At 44.1% G+C, this 12,867-nt stretch overlaps 1 pseudogene; it reads right to left on the bottom strand.

Annotated features, from left to right (window-relative positions):
* Positions 1 to 12,656: 12,656 nt before the first annotated feature.
* Positions 12,657 to 12,867, bottom strand: LOC123928437 (annotated as a pseudogene).

The raw sequence follows: 12,867 nt of genomic DNA, 5'->3' as shown, positions 1-12,867 counted from the left end.
TGCTCCTCCCAGGAAACCTCCAAAGGCCTATCAGTTCCTTAAGCCCAATCACACAAGCTCTGGACCCTGGGGATTCAGATGCCTTGGAGTTGGGGGTACTAGATAGGGATTGTAGGTATCACAAAATATCCCACACAGTTGGGGCATTTCTGCCGTGGAGCATTTCAAGGAACCAGTTGGGCTTCATGAAGTGGGCCAGGAGCTCGGAACCCACCAAGAGTCTCCCCCGTCATAAAAGTCTGGGTTGTAGGAAGTCCCTATTCCCTTGGGAGCGAACAAAAGCTTTAAGTATTATTATATTTTCCTGTTACTGCTGCGCAACCCTGCGCTTACCTAGAATAGTAATGTTTCAAAAGCACCTTTGCGTGCTTCTCCCTCGAGGGTCCTCTCAGCATACCAACATCTTCGGATTTCCAGTCCTGACACCTTCTCACCCAGCTCTGTGATTCAGAAGTCCCAAGGGAAGAAGTTTCTCAGCCTCGGTTCCCCACTTATTTGGGATTTCTGCTCCTCCCTGATGAGATTTTTCTTCTCTGACACTGAGGCTTATCCTTCACAGTTGCCCGTTCTAACCTAACCGACCGCGAGGACAGAGCCACCTTTCTCTGCACTGCTAGCGCTCAAAGCTGGAAGACCTAGGGAAACACGCACCTTCTCCTCAGCCCTTGCCTCTCCTATCTACCGCCTCCCCATCCCACGCCACGCGTGAACAAGTGACTCAGTACCAAGACTGCTTGCCATATGCAGGATCATCATTCTGGTACCCAAGTCCCTGTGTGAGTCCAGGTGCTCGGCGCCTGTCACGCGCCCGGCACTGGGCTGCACCCGCGGTCCTGGCGCTGTATGAGGGACACGTGGCTGAAGAGCTGGGAAAGGGAACGCGAGGCAGAGCCGGCGTAGGGGCTCCCAGCCGGGCCCCGAGCACGCCCCAGTGCAAGGCAGCGGGTGTATAATTTGACCCAGTGTTGAGGCTGCACTAGCTTCAGCACGAATATGTTCATACGACGGTAGCCTGACTCACGAGCCTCAAGAAGGCCCAAAGACTCGGAAACAGGGCTTCTAACATGGGACAGATCATTCTGTGCACAGGCCCACCTCTAGCCAAAACCGAAGTCGGGATGTCAACAGATCAGGTCGGCCGGAATAAACTCGGGCTCTCCTTTCTCCCCTCCAAGGGCGAGCTGGGGGGCTTCCAGCTCTGCCTCTGCATCGAAAGCCCCCGCCCCCCAGCAGAGGCCCAACATTCAGTCTGAGCAGTGTCATGTGTCCCATGCGGCCCTTCTCGGCGCTGCGTTCCGTGCTCACCCCTGGAATGGAAACCCATCCGGATTCACAGAGGGAAGAAGGGGAGAGCCAAAGACAAGGTCCTTGCATCCTGGGGCCCAAGGGACCTAGCCTAACTCTAGGAGGGAAGAGGACACTGAGGTGACATCCAGCTGGAGTTTTCCCAAGGGGCCCCACCCACAGTGACGAGGGAGGTCAGGAGCCAGAAGGACAATAGAGTGGAACAGATGATGATGATGATGATTATCAACAACATCAAAAGCACAGCCCCTAGCTTTGAGGACATGGGCAGCTTTCTTAATTTCTTCCGGGCTCAATTCCTGTTTATAGAAAATGGGACGAATAAGGTAACAGAAGGAACCCCCTCCTTATACCCATCATGCCCCCGTCAATTCTCAAACTTCCCCTCTTTGTTATGTACCTTGGAAGATTCCTAGTGCTTTCTAGAATCTTGCTCAAGGAGGGGGCTCCTAGCCAAACCAGAGCCCTCAGCAAAAGTTCTTTCTGCTCCTCCCCCCGGTCATGGGCCTCAGGCAGTTGGGACGGATGGAACAGGCTGACCAGAGGCCTCTCAGGAGCCGTGAAGTCTGCATGTCCAGGGAGGATACCCAAGGCTCGTACCAGTGGTAACGGACACTCTCTAAAGGAAAGTCCCAGCTGCGGGAAGGGTCCGCTTCCGGTGAGGATGAAGCTCTTCCCCGAAGTCAGGCACAGACCACAGTGACAAATGTTAGGTCTTCCACTCTGGTGAAAAGCAGGGCCCTTTCTCAGCACCACTGTTGAGAAAGGGGTATCTTTAGGACCTTGCTTAAACACGAGCTTCCCATCCTAGCAGGATGGTGGTCAGAGCCTTTCACTGTTGAGCGATGAGTGATTTCAGCCAACTCCTAGGTACAGGTGACCCCAGCAATGCCCACATCCTAGCCGGAACCATCACCTTCTCAGAGCCCTGCTGATAAAACCGGGCACAGTTCTATCTCCCGGGATAATTAGAGCTCTTTCACGAGCACCCACTTTCCTAGAAAGGCAACTCTCAATGCTTACAAAAGTATTTCTGGATCCAGTCTATACTGTGAAACAGCTGGATTTTTTTTTTTTTTCACTTTTAGCGAGAAAGGGAACAAAATAGCAAAACATCTTAACTGGTTAAACACTTGGTGGTATCCTAGGGTTGTTGCGAGGTGTCTCTCTCTCTCTTCCCTAAGCTCCTGGTGTCTTTGAGAACAAGGACTGAGCCTCATTCATTGCTACATGGATGGCACATAAGTCGCTCAGTTGTTTGTTCCCTTCCCCTCTAACTTCCTTCTCTTTCTCTAGTTCTCACCTGTCCCAAACCTTTACCGTCCCCTATCATCCAACCTTTATCAAGTGCGAGGTTCCTCAAACCCCATCCTGTTATCACCAATCTAAAAAGTTACCTACAATTAAACCAGTGGTTCTCAACCTTGACTGCAGATTTTAATCACCTGGGAAGCTCTGAAAACATACCAATGCCCAGGACCCATCCCAGCGTAATTAAAGCAGAAATTTCCGAGGTGCACCCAACTATTGGCTTTTTTTTTTTTTTTTTTGAGTTATCTCAGTGATTCTACCGTGAGAACCTCTGAATAAAACTCTTTCTGATTCCTTTCCTCCTTCCTCGGCAGAATAAAAGCCCCATGTCCTTGCCAAGGACGACCTTCTCCAGGTTTGCCTTAGATACTGTCCCTTCCTGCATCCACCTGTTTCCCCCCATCTCTCCTGTGTCCCACTTGGGCCTCCTGGCTCACCCTTGCCTAGCTGGCAGAACAACATCAGATACCCCCTGCCCCACTCTGCAGGCTCCCTTTGCTGCAGCCCTCCCTCTTCTCTCCTCATTGAACCCTCTGGAAGGAGTAGATTCCAAGTAGATTCCTCGTCACCACCCGCCCTCCTCCCTTTGCTCCTTGGCTTCCTGCTTCTCACCCGACCTCTCAATCTCTCCTCCTCCTGACTTCAGACACTGATATTTCCCAGGATTCAGCCTTTGGCCCCTTTACGTCTCACCTTACAGGCTCTCCCAAAGTACTGCCATGCCTTTCATCAGCGCTTACTTATTCCTGCTCCTAAAACCAGATCCCTTTTCTGAGCATCAAACTCATATTTCCAGCACGCTGTTGGACATTTTAACTTGGCTCTCCTTTGGAGGTGATAAGATAAAGGGAACACATGGTCTTCCCCCTCTGCCCCCCATCCCCTTGGCTTATTCAGACCCTTGTCACTTCCAAATTTGTGTTGTTCCCTTCCAATGTACCTTCCCCTCCATGGCCAGTGTGCTTTCTCTGAGAAAGAGAAATCAGATGGTCATTTCCTTGCCTCCGACAATCCAATGGTTCTCCACGATGAAGTCAAAACTTCTTGACACTCTGTGTAAGGGCCTCGAGTACCTGACTCACTCTGCCCTCCAGCCCTCTGTCCTGTTACTCCTATGCACTCAAAGCCCAAGCCTTCAACACGCAGACATTCAAATTAGCCTCATGTGTGGGTCGTTTTGCCAACTTGGGATGCTGTTACTGGTTACTGCCTCCCTCTACCTTCAAGTGATGTTTCCTGGGCCTGAAATGTCCTCCCCCACCTTCTCTGCTCAGAAATTTCTGTCCCTCCCCCAAGACTCAGCTGTGATCTCCTCTTTGAGGCCTCCCAATGTTCCCAAGCAAAGTTAGATGCCCCTCCCCCAAAGGGCCTCCTTTGTGCTTCCAGAGCTCTGCATTTTATGACATTGTATGGTAATTTCTTATTTACATATCCATCTGCCCAGCTGGTCTGTGAGTTTCTGAAGTGGGAGAAACAGTGCTTTATTTATTTTCTAAATGCAAAGAGCTTCTCTCAGTGAACGGCACAAGGCAGTAAATGTTTGTCTAGTGGAACAGAACAGAGGAGAAGAGCCTGAGAGGAAATAAACTGTGGAATATTTGATGTTAAAGGAATCTACTTGTAAGTCATAAAATAATAACATTTTGAGACTGGAAGAGATCGTTCTCTATTTTACAGATGAGGAAAGGATGCAGAGGACATAACACATTGCCCCCAAATCAAACAGGAAGTTAGTGGTAACACCAGAGCTAGAACCTAGGTCCCTGATTTTTTTTTTTTAAGATAGAGAGAGGAATGGGGAGGGACAGAGGGAGAGGGAGAGAGAGAATCTTAAGCAGGCTTCACACCCTGCACAGAGCCTGATACAGGGATTAAGCTCACCACCCTGAGATCATGACCTGAGCCAGAATCAAGAGTTGGACCCTTAACCAACTGAACCCCCCAGGCACCCTAGGTCTCCTGACTTCTCATTCAGTAGTCTGTCAACTGCACTATATTAACTGAGCAGCAATCATTTCATTTGAAATAAAGACACAAGGCAGTCACTCTTAGCTTTTTGTGGACTGTCGCTGTCTTTGACACTTTAATGAAAGCGATAGGTTTCCCCCAGGAAAAGCACACATAGAATTTCACATCCATTTTCAGGGGGTACAGGGAGTTAGTGCCTGTGTGAAAGACAGTGGGAAGGTAGAAGAATCTAGAAGTGGAGAGACAGAAGGCTAATGCAGTAGTTGAGGGGAGAGAGAGAGAGAGAGATAGAGGGAGAGCACAAGAATGAGAGCAAGCATGTGCTGGGTTCAAGACCAGGGGGAGAGAAAGGAAAGTTCAAATTTGAGAGGTGACCTGTGGGTGGGATGGTTACAGTTGAGGAACAAAGAGGCATTTAAGATGACTCAGAGGCTTCTGATATAGATATTAAGGAAAATAGTGATGCCATACATCAAATTATGGGCTACTGAGAGTGAGTAGGTTTGAAGGCAGATAATGTGGTTGATTTGACAGGTATCTTAGCTATCTGCAGGCCATCAGGGTGGGGATGTCCATAGGAAGCTGGCAATAACACAAGTACCTTCCGCATCTTCTGCTGCCACTCTTCCTCTGACCATCTGGATAATCCACTCTCCTGACCCAAACACCTACTTTCTGGTCCCTATCCCCATTCCTCGTCCTATTCCCTCAACATGGTGTGCCTTCCATGCACCATCACCCCGATCCAGCTCAAATGATATTTTCTCTATTCTTTTTATAGAGAATGTGGTCTGTTTAAAAACATAAAACAAAACAAAACAGAAAAAAACAATCACCTTGAAGCCCCTCTTCCTGGTCATACGCAGTTTTACACTTTTCCAAGGAGTATTTTTATTAGTTAAGCCGTGGTTCAGGATCCCAGGTTGGGGATCACCAAATGTCCAGGTCCCCTTTCACCACCCTGAGAGAAAGATGGAGGTGAGTGGAACCAGTTCAGATCTTTCCAGGAATTGTGCCTTGTGCCCAGTAGTTGTCTCAGGCTTACACCCAGGATGTGGGGCAGAAGGACTTGTACTCATGCCAGGACATTCACACACAGAGACATCACCCCTTTAGCAGTCACTGCGTTCTCTCAGCAGGGAAGTCCACATAGTTCTGCCAGCAGTTTCTTGTCTGGTTCTGGTTGGGGAAGTAGCCGTCAAAAGGGGAAGTCTGGTGGTTCTTGATTTTGGTTTTGATGTCTTCTGCCATGGTGCTGACTCTAAAGACACCCTTGCAGCCCCTTGCTGCTCAGTGTGACCCTCAGCAAGGATGCCAGGGTCAGACCAGAGCAGAATTAAGACCTGATATTTTCTCTATTTAAACCATTCCTGACACCATCTGTTTGATCTGTAAAATCCCAAATCTTTCTCTGAAATTCTCATGCCATATTTTCTATTTTGAATTTCACTTATTTACATTATTAAGAAAAAGGCAGAAAAGAAGGGAAAAAGAAATAAAGGACAGATGGTACAAATAGATAACAAATAACAAGACGGAAAATTTAAATCCAACTATGTCAATAATCCCATTAAATGTAAATGATCTAAACACTCCAATTAGAGGTACCTGGGTGGCTCAGTCAGTTAAGTGTCTGCCTTTGGCTCAGGTCATGATCCCAGGGTCCTGGAATCAAGCCCACAGAGGCTCCCACTCAGCAGGGAGTCTGCTTCTCCCTCTGCCTCTCCCCCTGGCTTGTGCTCTCTCTCTCTCTCTCTCATTCATGCTCTCTCTCTCTCTCAAATAAATAAATAAAATCTTTAAAAAAATAAACACACCAATTAAAGGAGCTTGTCAGATTGGATTGTAAAGTAATATCTAACTATATATTGCCTATAAAAAATCCCTTTCATTATATAAAGACATGAATAAGTTAAAGGTAAAAGGATGGGAAAATATATACCATGCTAACACTAGTCAAGATAAAGTTGGAATGGCTATATTAAAACTAGATAGAATAGATTTCAGGGCAAAGAGTATTACTAGGAATAAAGAGGATCACTTCATAATGATAAACAGGTCAATTCATCAAGAAGACATAACAATTTGAGGGACACCCGGCTGGCTGAGTTGGCCGAGGTTGTGAGTTCAAGCCCCACATTGGATGTAGAGACTGTTTGAAAATAAAACCTTAAAAAAAAAGAAGAAGAAGAAAACAATAGATTTTAGGTACTTATGTACCTAATAACAGAGATTCAAAGCACATGAAGCAAAAATCGATAGAAATGTAAGGAGAAATGAATGAATCTGCGGTTATTATCAGAAATGACAATACTTATGTCTCAATAATTGATAGGACAAGTGAGTGGAATATCAGTAAAGACTTGACTAACGCCATCAATTAACTTGAACTTATTGATATTTATGGAACATTCCACTCAATAACAGCAGGATACACATTCTTTCCAAGTGTGCGTGGAACATTTACCAAGATAGACCATATCTTAGACTGTAAAAGAAGTCTTGGTAAATTTAAAAGGGATGAGATCTGGGGTGTCTGGCTCACTCAGTTCGTAGAGTATGTAACTCTTGATCTCAGAGTTGTGAGTTTGAGCCCCACACTGGGTGTAGATAGTACTTAAAAATTAAATATTTATAAATACATACATACATACATACATACATGGAATGAGATCATACAAAATATATTCTCTGATCACCAGTGGTGTTATATGTCAATAATAGAACAGTATCTGGAAAATCCCCAAATACTCGGAAACTAAACAACACTGTTTAAATAATTCATGGGTAAAAGAAGAAATCAAAGAGAAAATTTAAATTTTTGAACTGAATGAAAACTAAGAACCAAAAGCTGGTTCTCTGAGAAGACAGGAAAAATAGATAAATCTACCCAGACTTATCAGACAAACAAGAAAAAAAAACACACACACAGATGATTAAGATCAGGAATGAGAGAGAGAATGTCACTACAGATTCTAAAGATATTAAAAGAATAATAGGAGAATTTATGCAAAACATTTGACAGCTTAGTTGAATGTAAAAGTTCCTTAAAAATGATAAAATATCAGGGCGCCTGGGTGGTTCAGTTGGTTAAAGCCTCTGTCTTCGGCTCAGGTCATCATCCCAGGGTTCTGGGATCAAGCCCCACATCAGGCTCTCTGCTCAGAGGGGAGCCTGCTTCTTCCCCCACCCCACTCTCTCTGCCTGCCTCTGTCTACTTGTGATCTGTCAAATAAATAAATAAAATCTTTTTTAGAACGATTTAGAAAATGATAAACTATCAAACTCACTCAAAAAGTAATAGATCCCCTGAATTACCCTATAAGCTATTAAGCAGCTTGAATTATAGTTTAAAAACTTCTCACAGGGGTGCCTGGGTGCCTCAGTGGGTTAAAGCCTCTGCCTTCAGCTCAGGTCATGATCCCTGCATCCTGGAATCGAGCCCCACCCCCACCCCCCCATCGTATCATATCAGGGAGCCTGCTTCCCTCTTTCTCTGACTGCCTCTCTGCCTACTTGTGAGCTCTGCCTGTCAAATAAATAAATAAAATCTTTTTAAAAAAATAAAAATCAAAACTTCCCATAAGGGTGCACCTGGCCGGCTCAATCGGCCTTAGGCTCATGTGATGATGTCATCAGGGTCGTGGGAGCCCTATACCAGGCATCCCTGCTCAGCAGGAAATCTGCTTCTCCCCCTGGCTCTGCCTTTCCACTTCCCCTGCTGTCGCTCATGCTCTCTCAAATAAATAAATAAAATCTTTTTTTTAAGATTTTATTTATTTATTTGACAGATAGAGATCACAAGTAGGGAGAGAGGCAGGCATAGAGAGAGAGAGAGGAGGAAGCAGGCTCCCTGCCAAGCAGAGAGCCCCATGCGGAGCTCGATCCCAGGACCCTAGGATCATGACCTGAGCGAAAGGCAAAGGCTTTAACCCACTGAGCCACCCAGGCGCCCCAATAAATAAAATCTTAAAAAGCAAAACCAAACAAACACCTTCCTACAAAGGAAACACCAGACCTAAATAGTTTTATTGGCAAATTCTACCAAACGTTTAAGACAAAAAAAAGAATAATACCAATTTCACACACTCTTTCAGAAAATTGACGCATAGGGAATATGTCCCAACTCATTACATAAAGTTGACCTTACTCTAACACCAGGATGAGACAAAGAAATTATAAGGAAACTATAGTCCAGTATTGCCTATGAACACAGATGCAAAAACCCTTAACATTTTAGTAGGTCAAATCCAATATTATATAAAAAGGATAATACATCATGACCAAAAATGCAAGGTACAGTAAACACCTGAAACACTGAAATATTTCTAACAATTAAAAAAGAAAAAACAAAAAGAAAAGACAAGAAAACATATGATCATCTTAATACCTATCAAAAACACATTTGACAAAAATCCAATGTAAAGTTCTGATTTTAAAAACTTCTCAACAAATTTGGAAAAGAAGGAAACTTCTTCAACCAGATAAAGGCTTCTACACACACACACACACACACACACACACACACACACACACACCTACAATAAGATCATATAAAAACATCATAGTAAAAGATTGACTACTTTCCTCCTAAGATCAGGAACAAGGCAAGGATATCTGCTCTCACCACTGTTCTTCAGAATTATACTGGAGGCTTTAGCCAATGCAATAAGGCAAGAAAGATTAATGGCATCCAGATTGGAAAGGAAAAAGTAAAATTGTCTTTTACTTTATTTTTTTTTAAGATTTTATTTATTTATTCGACAGATAGCAGGAGAGAGAGCAATAGTAAGCACAAGCAGGGGGATCAGCAGAGGGAGAGGGAGAAGCAGGCTCCCCAGTGAGCAGGAACCTGACGTGGGGCTCAGTTCCAGGATCTGGGATTGTGACTTGAGCTGAAGGCAGATGCTTAACTGACTGAGCTCCCAGGCACCCTGAAGAAATTTGTTTTTATTCAGACATGACATAGTCCTCTATATGGAAAATTCAATGGAATCTACAAAAAGTTACTGGATCGAACAACTGAGTTTGGCAGGTTTTCAGGCTATAAGATCAATTCGCAGAAATCAATCATGTCCCTGTCTACCAGTTGAATTAATTTCCCTTGGCTGCCATAACAAAGTGTCACAAGTGGGACGGCTTAAAACAGATGAACTTTATTCTCTCACAGTTCTGGATATTAGAAGTCAGATACCAAGGTATTGGTAGGACCATGCTCTCACTGAAGGGTCTAGGGGAGACACCCTCCTTCCTCTTTAAGCTTCTGGCGTCTTCTGGCAATCCGCGTGTTCCCGGCTTACAAATGTATCCAGTTTCTGCCTCCATTGTCACGTGGCTGTCTTTTCCCTGCAGGTTTTTATGTCATTTTCCCTCTCTGCATGCCTGTGTCCAAGTTTCTTTCTTTCTTTCTTTCTTTTTTTAAAGATTTTATTTATTTATTTATTTGACAGACAGAGATCACAAGTAGGCAGAGAGGCAGGCAGAGAGAGAGAGGAGGAAGCAGGCTCCCTGCTGAGCAGAGAGCCCCATGCGGGGCTCCATCCCAGGACTCTGGGATCATGACCTGAGCTGAAGGCAGAGGCTTTAACCCACTGAGCCACCCAGGTGCCCCTGTGTCCAAGTTTCTTTCTGAAAAGGTCACCAATCATATTGAATCGAGGGCCCACCCTACTCCAGTCTGACCTCATCTTAACTCTGATTAGATCTGCAAAGACCCTACTTCCAGAGAAGATGACATTCACAGGTAACAAAGATTAGGGCTTCAATATATCTCTTGGGGGCACACAATTTAACCCCAAACACTAGCATTGAACACTCAAAAGTTAAATTTTAAAATACGATTGATTATAGCATCAAAAAAAAACCCCATAAAATCCTTAGGGATAGGTCTGACAAAAGATGTACACTGGAAACTACAAAACATTGCTCAGATAAATGAAAAAAGACCTAAATAGAGGTGCCTGGGTGCTCAGTCAGTTGAGCGTCAGACTCTGGATTTCAGCTCAGGTCATGACACCAGTTTCAGGAGACTGAGCCCTGCATCTGGCTCTATGCTGAGCGGGGAGTCTGGTTGGGATTCTCTCTCTCCCTCTCCCTCTGTCCCTCCCCGCCCCTGCTTGTGCTCCCTCAAAACAAAAACAAAAACAAAAAAATAAACAACAACAACAAAACCTTAGAAAGAAAAGGACGTAAATAAATGGCAAGATACATATTGCCATGGATTGAAAGACTCAATATTAAGCCTTAAATTCCCCCAAATTGATCTAAGCATTTAATATAGTCCCAAGCAAAATCACAGCAATGTTTATTGAAACTGACAGTCTGATTCTAAGTGTCATATGGAAATGCAAAGGGCCTAGATCACCCAAAACAACTTTTAAAAAGAATACAGCTGAAAGACTTGAATAAATTCAAGATTTATTTATTAATTCAAGTAATTAAGATAGTATAGTTATAGGCATTGAAAAAGACAAATAGATCAATGGAACAAAATGGAGAGTTCGTAAGTACATCTACACACATATGGTCAATAGATTTTTGACAAATGTTCCAAGGCAATGCAGTAGAGAAGGGATGGTCTTTTCAAGATAGAACAGTTGGATAACTACATGCCAAAAAATAATATACAATAAAGAGGAGATGGGCACGTGGGTGGCTCAGTGGGTTAAAGCCTCTGCCTTCGGCTCAGGTCATGATCCCAGGGTCCTGGGCTCAAGCCCCACATTGGGCTCTCTGCTCAGCAGGGAGCCTGCTTCCCCCTCTCTCTCTGCCTGCCTCTCTGCATACTTGCCATCTCTGTCTGTCAAATAAATAAAAATCTTTAAAAAAAAAAAAAAAAGGAGGAGGAAGAGAAGAGAAGGAGAACATCAATCTATACCTGGCATCATACACAAAAATTAACTCAAAATTGACCACAAAATTAGATGTAAAACATAACTTCCAGAAGAACACATAAGAGAAAATCTTTGCAACTTTCAGCTAGGCAAAGATTTCTCAGCTACGACACTAACAGCATGATCCATGGGGTGTCTGGGTGGCTCAGTCGGTTAAACATCTGCCTTCAACTCAGGTCACGACCAGCTACTCCCTCTCTCTTTGCCTCTCCCTCTGCTTGTGCTCTCTCTCTCTCTCTCTCTCTCTCTGTCAAATAAATAAAAGTTTAAAAAAAAAAGGAGTCCAAAAATTTTTTTAAAACTAAAAGCACGATCCATGAAAGATCATTCGTCTTAAAAATAGAAGTAAGTTATATTACCAGCAAAAAAAAAATAATAATAATAAATGGCTTTATTCAATAACAGAGAATTGAAATTTAGGACATGCGAACTATGGCAAAATCATAAACAAGCCTGGGGCGTCTGGATGTCACAGTTGGTTAAGCCTCTGACTTTGGCTCAGGTCATGATCCCAGGGTCCTGGGATCCAGCCCCACATGGGGCTCCACACTCAGCAGGGAGTCTGTTTCTCCCTCTGCTGCTCCCCCTGTTTGTGCTCTGTCTCTGTTAAATAAAAAAAGTTTTTTTTTTTTAAAGAATGAACAGTTCACCATATGTTATTTTTAAATACCATCTCATATATAAAAGCAGAATAGAAGTGTGTGTGTGTTAAATTTTTTAAATTTTGATACAGTTCAAATTGAGTAAGGGACAGGTGAGGCTAGGTAGTGAGAGACAGGTAGGGGGAGCCATGACTAGGGTCCCTCAGGGGCATAGATAACCAGGCTCACAGAAATCCCAGATGTGGAGAAATTCACATAATTCTTACAAGAACACCTTGTTTGTGCTGGTGATAGTTACAAGTCCACCTTGTGTGTTCTAAATAGAAATCTGCCATGCTATTCATAAGAAATTTACCAAGTTCCCTGGTCTGTATCCTATAAAAGACCTATCATAAAAGCCCTCAGTGGCAGCTCCTTCTGGACCCCTCTCACTCTAGAGAACTCTTTTCTTTCCTTTCTGTTCTCACCCTCACTTAATAAGCTTCCACTTCACTTCACCTTTTTGTCCCCGAGATTCATTCTTGGACTCCGTGAGACAAGAACTGTGAAACCCTGCCACAAAATCAGTGAGCCATGTTCATTTCAGCTCCTTCTCTACCAAACCTGGGGGCAGGGACTGCTTGTTTTTCTGCCTTCTCTTTGTCTGTGATAACCAAGGTATAAAGGTATCCGCTGCATGAAACTTTAAACATCACATTATCCTTATTTTTCTTGATCTTGACAGATTTGACATCCTTTCACCTGGCCCTGAGCAGAAAGTCCTTGATTTCTGCAATCTTGCAAGGCAT

The sequence above is a fragment of the Meles meles genome, chromosome 17 (genome assembly GCF_922984935.1).
Source record: "Meles meles chromosome 17, mMelMel3.1 paternal haplotype, whole genome shotgun sequence".
Taxonomy (NCBI): Eukaryota; Metazoa; Chordata; class Mammalia; order Carnivora; family Mustelidae; genus Meles; species Meles meles.
This window is presented reverse-complemented; position numbering and strand designations above follow the sequence as displayed.